This window comes from Panulirus ornatus, chromosome 26 (assembly GCF_036320965.1).
Source record: "Panulirus ornatus isolate Po-2019 chromosome 26, ASM3632096v1, whole genome shotgun sequence".
Classification (NCBI taxonomy): Eukaryota; Metazoa; Arthropoda; class Malacostraca; order Decapoda; family Palinuridae; genus Panulirus; species Panulirus ornatus.
Window position 1 is genome coordinate 3,167,096 of NC_092249.1, and position 13,405 is coordinate 3,180,500.

A 13,405-nucleotide genomic window follows, 5' to 3' on the forward strand; every position below is an offset into this window, starting at 1 on the left:
CATTATCCTTTTAACTCCATCCCAACTCCATCCCCATCAACATGGACTGTCCAAACACATATTGGGATCTTTTGTGGGAATTAACTGTGGTAAAATGGAGAACGCGCAGACCCAAACAGAAGCTGGTTGGCTGACACACTCACCTGGTTATCTGAGGTACAATACATGGGCTTGATATGTATGTATGTGTGTGTGTGTGTGTGTGTAGGGATGTTAACAATGCGTAGCTCTCTATATGATCGCGTAGGACGCACACGGGAGGACTAAGGGGAACGAGAGTGTCTGTGTGTTGCGGGTGGGAAAAGTTTTGGTGTAAAGTGTGAAAAATGTGGATTAATGTGAACACAATGTGCTGGAGTACATTGCAGATGTCTCCCGCTAACACGCTTGACAGTGTGTTATCATCTTTAATCAGTTTTTTGAGATATTCTTCAAACACCGATACTTTAGAATGGTGTAGGGATATCTTCTTCATGCATTCCATCGCGACATACAGCTCTGTATTGTGTTAGACTGTAAGTTAGAAGTTAATTACTACAGTTCAACCGTAGGAGAGCAACGAATAAACGCACAAACACTTGCTGTTATGTAGACTGTAGCTTTGTTGACTGTAGCTCAAACCTTTGTCAAGTTTTCGAAGTACATTAACTCGAAATTTGAGGCCTGGTTTAGCTTCGGTTCGGCTGTGAGTCACAAAACACTCACAAACGCTGTGAAGGGTGTGAGTGAGGTTTGTGAGGCTTTTGAGTACCGTGAGGGGTGAATGAGTGGTTGTGAATACAATGAGAGAGATGGGAAAGGATTGTGAGTGAGGCTGAAACACTTGGATGAGGATTTTAAGATAGTGAATGATAAATGTGAGACGGTTAACTACTCATTGGGATGTTTTGAGTGTGGTTTGTGAGAGGAGTTAATATGTCTTGTGAGTTCAGAGAGAAATGAGGGGTAGCCTAGTGAGATTTTGTGAGTCACACCGGTTACCTGTGAGGGTGCAGATGAACATTTCCGGGGCTCACCACACATTATGCAACTATTTGGCCGACTAAATATGCAAAACAGTTATTTAAAAGCAGCGAAAGATAGACGTCACCATCATATTTTCACTTTATATATTATTTATGTAAAGCTGATGCGTTACAAGAAAATTTATGGGTATTTAATATGTTACTCTTGCTGTATCCCTCACTTATGCAAAGTTGAGACTGGTCCCGGACATGATTTGTTCTGACCCTTGGATTGCTGAAGAACTACAGGGGTCACTGCTTTAGACCGTCAGTGCTACTCGCACCAGGAGGTAACACTCATTGTTTCAGAGCCAAATGGAAGATGAGACTGAACTACGCATTTGAACTGCTGTTGTTTTTAAAGTGGGTTTCTCAACTGCCTTCCCCTCGTGTGTCCATATTGGACTTTCTATTCGTGGTTTCCTCTCAAAGGTATTTCGGTTCTCATGTTGACACACAGCATCATCATGGCTATCTTACCCACCCCTCCCCTGCGCCGACGTAAATGTCTCTCGCTGTACTTACCTTGTGTCTCTGTGATTGTCTCCAGCACTTCCATCTCTCTCTCTCTTTCTCTCTCTCTCTCTCTCTGGTCGTTCCGCTCTTCTTCCTTTTCCAGGATTTGTCACATGTACATTTCCTAATGCGTCCCGTGGTCGTATTCTCTATCGTTCTCAGAAGAGATTTGGTCGCTTGTGCTTCTTATTTCGTGACGGCTTTTGCTTCAACCGTGTTAGAACAGAATCGTTGTAATACGCGGTGTTTGAATCTGTGGTCTTTTAGCGTTCGTGGCTTTCCAGGACGCGTCTGTTTCCGACGCCATAGGCGTTTCCATACCCATCCGCGTCTGACACTACTCCAGCATCCATTATCCACCCTCGTACTCCCTGTATTTAGTCCAGGTTATGGAATCGTTTTATGCTGTTTCCTTCATCGCTCTCACCGTCTGCCATTCTGCACCCCTGCTTTCTGCTTAGATGGAGCAATGGTTAGAGTAAATCCTCCTGGAAAGGCAAGGGAGGATATCAGTAAGGTCGTCTGGAATGGATAAGGATCTCTGTAAGGTCGTCTGGAAGGGATCGGGTATTTGTAGAATCGCCTGGAAGGGACAGGCTTCGGTTAAAATGTCTGGAAAGGACAGAATTATAAATAAAGTCGCCTGGAAAGGACAAGAATATCAGTGAAGTCGCCTGGAAAGGACAGGAATATTAGTAAAGTCGCCTGGAAAGGACATTACAGTCGCCCTTGAGGAAGAGAGGTTTTGGGGATAACCAATGATTGTGTGAGATTTAAGATCTGTGAAATTTATGTGAGGATCACTTCCGTGTGATTGATTTATGAGACAACCGTGTTAAAAGGACAGTTTTGTGTATATGAAATTATGAATTCATTTCGTCATGAGAAATTACATGAAGCGGGACATAATCATACACGAATGTTCGAGACACCAGATGAGATCTGAGGCTCTTATTGCGTGTGTGGGGAAAGTGTCTTTTTAAATACTGGAATTAAATGTTGGAAAATGTGTGATGATTCCATGATTAATGTAGTCTTTATTTCAGATTAATGTAGTATTAGATCCAACATGATGATTTATGATTAGATTACTGATACAGGATAATACTAAATGTATGAATTAATGGTTTCTAATACTGTTTGATGACGGATGTATGAATTGGCGTGATGACGGATGTATGAATCAGTGTGATGACGGATGTATGAATCAGTGTGATGACGGATGTATGAACCAATGTGATGACGGATGTATGAACCAATGTGATGACGGATGTATAAACCAGTGTGTCGACAACCTTTGAATGAAGTGTTGATCTTGTGTCTTGATCCACCATGTCGGCGGGATATTTTAAGCTGAAGGAATTGACTTATCAGCTTATAGACGAAACACCAGCTTGGACTAAGCTTACCTCCTCTCTTCTATCGTGTCCCTCTATAGAGCATGTTTGGCAACGAGACTGGTTGATGGTACAAGGTGTGAGCAAAGAGGATGGGGAATTAACTACGCATATGACGTATATCAACGACATATATCGATGTATCTGATATAAGGTATATCTAACTATAAGGATATGCTTAACGCGGGTGTGTATATCTTTCATATAGATTGCAGCTGAAGTATTTGTGTGTGTATATATATATATATATATATATATATATATATATATATATAGCAAGAATATTCAAGAATGAGCCACGTATTTCAGAATTGCAGAGGATACATCAGAACTCGACCCAAAAAAACAAAAAAGAAAAAGAGAAAATGAGTTCGTGAATAGGAGAGAAGAAGAAGTAAAGTGCTAAGCAACAAAGTTAGCTGCTGAGATTAGATGAGGGTTCGCGAGCAGTTCCGAGTTATCTTGTGTGTAAGTTATTCTCAAGCAGTAAGCAATTAAAGGGTAATTTGTTTCGTGGAAACGGAGAGGTTTTGGTGTATTGGTTGGTCGGCGTGTGTAACCCTTTCTAGCCGCTCAAATTACCAAATGTAATCGAAACAAAAGAAGAAGGATCTGTATATATATCCCTACGTATAATATTTTCATCTCCCTTTAAAATTGCTAGCTGTAAACAAGAATCATATGATCCGCGCCTCTCTACGTTTTCTTTAATAACAAACGTATGATATGATATCGATTTTTCTACATATTTTCTCATTTTTTCTCTTAAGCATCTTAAGGGTCGTTTATCGTGCTATTGCAATTGCTTTTAACGCCAACCACCTTTGCGAAAGTGGATGATCAGAATTGGTGCACACGACAGTTTTGTATTCCCTCCTTCACCTACGCCAATATACGCCAATATGTAATACGATTTTTTTCCTCCTTTATCAGTGAATAAGATAAATTTCTAGACACTTAAATAACACCTTGAGTTGAGATTTACATGATGAGACGAAGGGATTTTGCGAGCGAGTGAGGTAATTTTCATCTTGGGGTTAGTAATATTTGACAATACTAGAATACACATATGGGATATGTAAATTAACATGGGAATTTCACTCATGGCTACGCGAAAGCATAAGACTTGTTTACGGGCGATATCTATCGCTATATCTATTGCGATATCTGGACGCCAGTGGTGAAATGGCGGCGACGAAGAAGAAGAAGGAGAGGCAGGTGCCTCTCCATGCGTTACTCTGTAGGCAACATGTCGGCTATCTTTGTATGAAACCTGCTATTTTGTCTGCTATTCATCAGGCATCATTATGTTGCCATGTGACAACATGCAATTTGTTTAACATTTGCCAATGAAGTGATGAAACCCAACTGTGTCGGCCTGTGTAAAAATACTCCCAGAGAGAATATATATATATATATATATATATATATATATATATATATATATATATATATATATATATATATATATATACTGAAGTTGTTGCGATATATGATGTATTGTTATGGAAAGGGATGCGTTATAGTTCGTAGGGGTAACTTATTTATCAATCTTAGAAAAAATGGACGTTCTAGGTGAATGACTCGTCTACATTGATATATATATATATATATATATATATATATATATATATATATATATATATATATATATATATATATCAGAGAAAATAAAAGGAATGTGGGGATCTCTCGTGGATTACGTGTTAAGATATGGCAACTTTACCTGAAAATGTAATATACGAAAGCTCTCTCTTTCCTTTCTTGTGAGTTTTATAGCAGTTGCGATGATTGGAGCATTATATACACCATTGTGTGTCTATCTATCTATCTATCTATCTATATCTGGCTATCTATATATGTATTTACCTATCTATTTATTTATGTATTTATATATTAATGGTCCATGGACAATAAACTGTAACTATCAGAAATTATGTCCTCATCTTTGAATTATCTTTCCCCCATGTTTCAGCATTTTCGCTCTATGGTAAAAAAAAAAAAGGAGTAATAATAATAAAAAAAAAAATAGCTACCGACTTACGAGAGGGAGGAATTAGTTGAGGAATAAATATGATGTTGTGGATATTAAACAACTTATATCATGGTTCCTCCAACGTCCTACTTAAAAATTGTCGTTCATAATTCAACATTACTGGCAGACTCATGTAAAAATATGCTTAGACTCCCGAATTATTCCCCGAAAACTATAATTTCTCAGAGTATAAATTAGGTAGCCCGGGGGCCATTAAACAAGCAACATTATCAATACTTAACAGCGATCTACTCCCAGTTTTGGCTGGCATTTTTCGACACTGTGAACAAATGAATGTCAAAAATGCTGCCCAGGCTGGGCATTAAGGGGGCCTAAGGGTATCCACTTCATGTCTGGGCTATTTGTGCGCAGTCTAGCTCATTTGCTTACATTAGGAATGCATAAGCTCCACTCAAATTGCTGTCTAATTATACGTAATAACGTGGCAAAGATTCCGCCTAAGGGTAGGATGCTGCAGAGGGAAGAGTTGGTAGACATTGAGAGACCCACGAAGCACTGGTAACCAGTTTGGGGTACTGTGGGTCGTAAGTTAACTAGCTTTATGATGGGTTCTTGAGATCTTTTATTCCGAGGTGGTTTAGTTACTTACTCCCAAAACACCCTCCCTGGTCGAGGCGTCTGGTACTGTAAGAGCGACGCTCCGGAAGACTTCGTAAGGACTTTAGGATCTAAGGGAGTAATACATCCCACACACACCACACACACACACCATCTCCACCATGCCCTTCTGTGTATACCATGGAACTTTATAAACAGTATGCTCTATTAGGTTTTCATACGCATTCAACATTGTATTAAGGTCGGGTCTACTGGGCCAAGTGGATGGTGGAGTGGATAAGTCTTCGCTTAGAGGATCGAATCCCAGCGTCGGGGGATTTCCAAAGGAAGTTTGGGTCGGCTGTACCTGCAGCATGTACTCAACTCGCGTTACGAGTTCTCTCCCGTTGTCTCGTTTTCTTCCGTGGTGTTACAATGGGTTTTCGGTCGTTCGAGGACCATGATGGTCCTCGTGTGTCATGTGGGTCTCGAGGTCTCTTTACGCGAGTCTGTGTTGGGTGTTAATAGCAGACTGTAGACGAGTATTATTGAAGATGTTAGGAAATGTGACGGAAAACGTTGCTTTGCAACATTGCTTCATGCTTAAAGACTTCGTGTGTGTGTGTGTGTGTGTGTGTGTGTGTGTGTGTGTATTCCTGTTTTTTATTATGTGTGTGTCTGTGTTATATTTTTTAGGGGGGGAAAGTTAGTAAAGTTAGTGCAGTAAATATTTCATAAGAAGCCATCAAGTTTATGTTTCGTAATGATAAACAGTATTCATAAATGTCATTATATATTTGTGTTACTCTTCTCTGTTATTGAGATATAGAAACCTTGATTTTGTTTACTTGTTTTATTTTTGTGGGGACTGTAATCAAAACAGAAGATTTATTAACAACAAAGAGAACTGTTAATATTTTCGATTGAGATATGAAATTCGAGAATACAGGAAAAAAAAATACAACCCCTTGTTTAGGCATTGGAAATTAATATTTTGAGTGTGCTTGACGCTCGCTCTAGTTCAGAAACTGAACATTCCTGTTAATTAATTCTGTATTTTCTGTTTCTCCCTCTTAATATGTTATTGTTGGTATTGTAGTTCGATATTAGGAACGCGTCCTGTTTCTTGGAATGAATTGGATGTTTGAACGCGCGCCCACCCACCACCAACCACCCCCTCTCCTCCTCTCACTTCCTTTGCTCTCTCTCTCTCTCTCTCTCTCTCTCTCTCTCTCTCTCTCTCTCTCTCTCTCTCTCTCTCTCTAGCTTGCAAGTGGCAGGAAGAGACGAAGAACGGCACCCCCCCGGGGCCCCTTTTGCTCATATCTACTCTCATAACCAAAGCCAAACCTTGGTACAGACAGTGTTTTACTTGGGTTAGTAAGATTCTGAAGTCTGAATTTGTTCATCCTAGTACATTTGTAACTTTAAAAGAGGGAGAGAATATGATTCTGTAGTACACTCGACCTGTTTTCTGTTACCTGGGTCTCCCATGTAATCACATGAAAACTACTTTTCACATGACCGATTGTCCCATGGAATGTAATGATGATTCATGTGGCTGTTTGCATGTTGTCGTAGTGAATTTTATACTTCTGAATATTGCGTATCCTCTTGGATGACACTGGGTTAAATTCGTATTGACTTCCCAGCGATAATGTAATTGAATATGACGGTACGACCATTGAGCACGATTGTGGTACGACCCTTGAGTACGACTGTGGTACGACCATTGAGCACGACTGTGGTACGACCCTTGAGCACGACTGTGGTACGACCCTTGAGCACGACTGTGGCACGACCCTTGAGCACGAATGCGGTGTTATCCAAGAGTACGACGATACGACCCTTACGTATATAATTGATCCCGATTTTAAAAGGCAAGTCAAAATCCAGGTCATCATATATTCAAGGGTCTTAATATCATTCTCGTAAGTGGTACCGTCATTTTTAGGGGTCGTACCGTCATAGTGAGGGGTCGTACCGTCGTGTTCAAGAAGTTAATCAAGGAACAGTTTGAGCCAAACTTTAATCTTTGAGGTCCTCCCGCCCCGCGCTGTCGCACACTTTTCCTTGACTAAAGTTTCCCTTAAAACTGTATGTACGATGCCCCACTTTCCTAAAGCATACCACTCTGTCCAGTCCATCTTTTTTAAGGTTAATTATATTGATAATCTTTATTTGCTTCCACTTTCGGTGGTCAGTCTTGATAAACGAAATGTAGACACCAAGCCATCAGTCTTGACCCCTTGGCTATATGTCTGTGTGTGTGTGTAAGTCTTGAGGGATCTGGTCACCAGAACCATCAAGTCTCGACCCCTTACCTTGGCTATATATGTGTGTAAGTCTTCAGATATCTGGTCCTCAGCATTCTTCCAGTATCCCTGCATCATTCACACAGGATACTGGACACTGACATGCGCGCTGGAAGTCGTTAAACCAGATCGCACCACCTCGGAGCAAAGCGAGCGATGAATTCACCTGATTTAAGATATTAGCAGTGGCAGCGGGGCAGATCTGATTCACACTTATGATGGCGAATATTATCCTCGAGTCGGGTGTAAGTAAAGGACCCGCGAAGAAAACGTCAGGTGTGTGTGTGTGTGTGTGTGTCTTGTCTCTCGGCCCTGCTCTACCTACGTATCTTGAGGGACGAGATCATGGACATGGATGGGACGATTGAAAAGTGAGAAAGGAAAAAATGACTGACGCGATTCTCTCATCTTGGCGTAGACTTAGAACTGCTCCGTTTGGAAAGATATTATTTCTCGGCATCGCAGTGTCTATATTCAGTACTACCTCCCTCTCCCGTTTTCGTCCGGCATCGCAGTGTCTATATTGAATACTACCTCCCCCCCCCTCCCCCCCAACGAGGTTAGAGACACCCTGAGGTAGTGTTGCAATGCCGGATAAAACACCGAGGCATCTAATTACTCACAGTTATTGCAACATGATGCGGAATTACCTTTAAACAATTATATTACCTCGCGTTGCAGGATGGTGGTGGCCGCTCCTTTCAGATGTTATTATTATGTATATATGCTATTTGGGTCTTCCTCCTCTTGTGTATTTTGTCGTGGGAATGATATTGTAGAATGATCGTAGAATTTACTTTGGAAAAAGCCAGATAAGAGGAGACCTGATCGTCTGTGATGAGGTAATCTGCTGGAGGACAGATGACAGAAGACCTGATGGTCTATGACGATGTTATCTGCTGGAGGACAGTGCATGGGAAGGACAGATAACAGAAGACCTGATGGTCTATGACCAGGTTATCTGCTGGAGGACAGTACATGGGAAGGACAGATAACAGAAGACCTGATGGTCTATGACCAGGTTATCTGCTGGAGGACAGTACATGGGAAGGACAGATAACAGAAGACCTGATGGTCTATGACCAGGTTATCTGCTGGAGGACAGTAATAGTATCCTATGTTATAGATGGAGACAGGATAGCAATGCAGAAGACTACTGTGAAATTAGCGATGATCATTTCAAAATCGAATCGTGTTTTTTCTCTCTCTATGTTTTACGTAAATTGTCAAATGTTTTCCTTTATAATTTGCTTGTGTTTCTTTATTTCGCGCTGGTGTATTTATTGGTAGTGAAGCGTTGAGCGCCGAAAACGAACGGTGGTGGTGTTAGTTAGTTAAGGCTTTGTGTTGAGTCATGGAGAAGCGCATTAACGTTGCTAGTTAAGTGCTTCTGTGTTGAGCGTTGGAGGGGAACAATGGCCTTGCTAGTTAATGTTTTGTGTTGAGGGTTAGGGACGGCCGCTCGTGTGCTGCTAGGTAATGGGTGTTGGGCGCTGCAGGCGAACACTATACCGTTGCTACTTAAGCCAGTGGGTAGCATCGTAGAAGTGGGGGGAGACACACACACACACACACACTACACGCACTACACGCACTACACGCACACGGGGCGCGTCGCTGAGGCATGGAGAACCTTCACTGGTTTCTGTGATTGGATCCACCCACCTCCGCTTGCGTCGACGTCGCCCAGGGCCTGAACCCGATGATTACCAGGAGTTGAGGTGATCTGACCACAAAACTACTGCCTCCTTCTCACCACCACACTCCACCTCCTTCCCCCGATGACGCTCACTGGACTGTGATCTGTTGTGTCGACCAGGCTCTCGTGATCGACCGCAAGGCGTCTCGCTCGACGCCCAAGACGCTAACGACACCCTTAGTTAAGTTGGCCCGTCGCTTCCTTACTTCTCCTCCTCCTTCGCTACCACTAGCAGCGCCGCCAACCCCGTCTTGTATCGCCGCTCGCTTACCTGTATACACTCCCTTCTAGCCTTCCTACTCAGCAGGAGTCGTACGTGTTGAATACATTTTGTACATTATGATGTTCCTTTTTTTCAATCATTCCCTCACCAGCTGACGTGCTGGAAAGAGAGAGAGAGAGAGGGTAGGTACGTTCGAGGGAGAGGGAGGGAAGTAAGAAGAGGAGGAGGAGGTGGTGGTGCTCCCTGCATGGCTATCTTCTCTCCAATCTATGCAAATTGGGAGTTTAGGATACCATTACTGTCCTCCAGTAGGATAACCTTGTCATAGACCATCAGGTCTTGTGTTATCTGGTATTCCAACGTAACGGTGAGGGAGGGAGGACCTTCCTTCATAACCTTGTCTCCATCTATACAGATTAGAAATTTAAGATACTGTCTCTTTAGACCGTCACTAATATTAAGATTATAATTCTTTGTGTATTGAATAATAGAAGATGCAATGATGTTTCTCGTGGTAATAGAGTTAGAGTTAATACTTGAGATGGCATTACTCCAGTCAAATACAATGATCATAGTTTTTAACGTGATTAAACAAGGCATTTGATTCTTGTCCCGTTCTTATACTATATTTATGTTGCTTAAGTCTAAGAGAAAGATCCTTACCACGTCATACACTCTTAGGTCTTCCGTCGTCTGGCTTTTTACATAAGAGCAGGAATTGAGGCATGTACTTTACTATCGTGTCTCCTTCCATCTATATACATTAACAGTATCTAACCTGAAGTACACCAGTAAATGATGATTACGTAGAAGATCAAGTCTTCTGTGTATTGATGACGGAGAGTCGTGGTAACATTCCCTTATCTTGTCTCTTCCATGAGACCAGTGTTCTTCCTCAAGCTGTCACCCCTCATAAAAGCTTGTCGGCCTCATGACAGATAAGCTTCGATAGCTTGAATTTCCTGACAGTCGTTTGCCTTTTTTCATACATATGCGTCCTGTGCTGACTCTCAAACTCTTAATATATATCTTTAAGTTACACTTCACGGGACGTGGTCACAAGTCACCATTATTTTCCTCTGTATTTCAGAACAATCAGTCTAGGAGTAACTCGTATATCATAGTCTCTGGCGTTTCCTCCTCATTTAACACACACACACACACACACACACACACACACACACGCGCGCGCGCTTCGATAAAAAGTTTTAAGAATGAACAGTGACAAAGTATTCATTTTAAACCAGTGATTCAGTGAATTTGGCAGTATATATATATATATATATATATATATATATATATATATATATATATATATATATATTTTTTTTTTCTTTCAAACTATTCGCCATTTCCCGCGTTAGCGAGGTAGCGTTAAGAACAGAGAACTGGGCCTTTGAGGGAATATCCTCACCTGGCCCCCTTCTCTGTTCCTTCTTTTGGAAAAATAAAAAAAAAATAATGAGAGGGGAGGATTTCCAGCCCCCTGCTCCCTCCCCTTTTAGTCGCCTTCTACGACACGCAGGAATACGTGGGAAGTATTCTTTCTCCCCTATATATATATATATATATATATAAGACATGGTTATCGTGACATTAAACGCTAATGAATCGTTAAACTCTGTCGTTATGCTCAAGGTATACATTTCTCCCCGGTGGGCCATTTATCTGTATAATGTTTTCAAGTAATGATGAAACAGTTCATGAAGGGATGAATAAATCTATTATTCATCATACATTTTTTTTTTTTTTTTGAAGAAACGCAAATGAAGCATTGGATTTTTCATTCTGTAAATGGAGGCCGGTAAATGTATACATTTTAGACTTTGAATTAGTGGTTGAGTTATGGACGATGCGTATCTTAAATGAGGTCAAGTCGTATCCTTGTGCACGATAGTTCGGCCTTTGAGTACGAAGGGAACGACCCTTGAGAACGAAGGTAACGACCCTTTGAGTGCGAAGGTAACGACCCTTGAGAACGAAGGTAACGACCCTTGAGTACAAAAGTACGACCCTTGAGTGCGATGACACGATCCATACGCATTATGACCTGGCTTTTGACCTAACCCGTAAAGGTGTTAAAGTTCACCGCAACGTAGCCAAGGGTCGTACCGTCGTGCTCAAGGATCGTACCGTCGTGCTCAAGGGTAGTACCGTCGTGCTCAAGGATCGTACCGTCGTACTCAAGGGTCGTACCGTTGTGCTCAAGGATCGTACCATCGTGCTCAAGGATCGTACCGTCGTGCTCAAGGATCGTACCGTCGTGCTCAAGGATCGTACCGTCGTGCTCAAGGGTCGTACCGTCGTGCTCAAGGATCGTACCATCGTGCTCAAGGATCGTACCGTCGTGCTCAAGGATCGTACCGTACGGTTCCCTTTTCTCACTACTGTATTTGGTAACAGAGATTTGTAGTCGCTCATCAATGTAGCCTCGTAATGATATCATTTAATGTCGCTAATGAGTCATGGAATAACGCCGGTGTGAATTTGAAAACCATCACTGTCAGCTTCGGTACAGACTAGGTCACTGCTAATTTCACAGCTGCGATTAATGTTTATGATTCTAAGTTAAAGAATATGTTGTATGCCGTTGGAATTGCACCCTTCCAACAATTTTTTTTCACTGCATGGTGCGGAAATGAGCACAAGGGGTAATTAAATACATTTATATACCTCAGACAGATGGTTGTTTATTGTATGCAGTGTTGTGGTGGCTCACAACCCATGGAGGCTCACAACCCATGGAGGCTCTCAACCCATGGAGGCTCACAACCCATGGAGGCTCACAACCCATGGAGGCTCACAACCCATGGAGGCTCTCAACCCATGGAGGCTCACAACCCATGGAGGCTCACAACCCATGGAGGCTCTCAACCCATGGAGGCTCACAACCCATGGAGGCTCTCAACCCATGGAGGCTCACAACCCATGGAGGGTTTTTGGGTTGTTGTCGTTACAGATGACGATGAATTAGCTTTCGTGTTGTAGACTCTCGGTCGTACGATGTAGCTGTGTGTGTGTGTGTGTGTGTGTGTGTGTGTGTGTGTGTCTGTGTGTGTCTGTGTGTGTGGAGTACTATATACGCTTCATGTTACGGTGTGGAACGCCAGAGTTGGTAAAGCAAGACTTTGGAAATAGCACCCACGGTGAATGTGAATGCTCGCAACTGTATTCGAACTCGCTCTTCATTTGTATACATTCATTTCCTACTGCATCTTCTTCATGCATTATGCATGAAGAAGATACTTAACCCCCTCCCCTCTTCCCCTTTCTAGATGCTTAAGACTTAGAAGAGGCTTGTGTTCTAGAGAAACACACACACACACACACACACACACTTCTTGTTTTGGCTGGATGACTGTTAACTAAGAACTACGGATCAGTTTACACAAGTTAGAATCAAACTTTGGAATCCCTTTTGGGTCTTGCTGTCGCTTCTGCTACTAACAAGACGCTTCGCTTTTGGGTATCATGTTCCCTTGAATGTTTAGGGGGAAGCGGAAGTAGCTTTATGAACGCGTGCATACACTGTATGCATGACGTATTGGTCATGTATACAGTAGCGTGGATAAGGTTTTATCCGTGGTGTGGCTAAGAGTTTATAGGATTTAGTGGGATGGTAGTGTACGACTGTATCCGTTGAGCACGACAGTACGAT

The 13,405-nt window shown here is 42.1% G+C and overlaps 1 protein-coding gene across 5 annotated transcripts in view; it reads left to right on the plus strand.

Annotated features, from left to right (window-relative positions):
- Nucleotides 1-13,405, plus strand: part of LOC139757403 (homeobox protein PKNOX1-like) — a 546,893-nt gene that overhangs the window by 69,124 nt on the left and 464,364 nt on the right. The window lies entirely within an intron of this gene.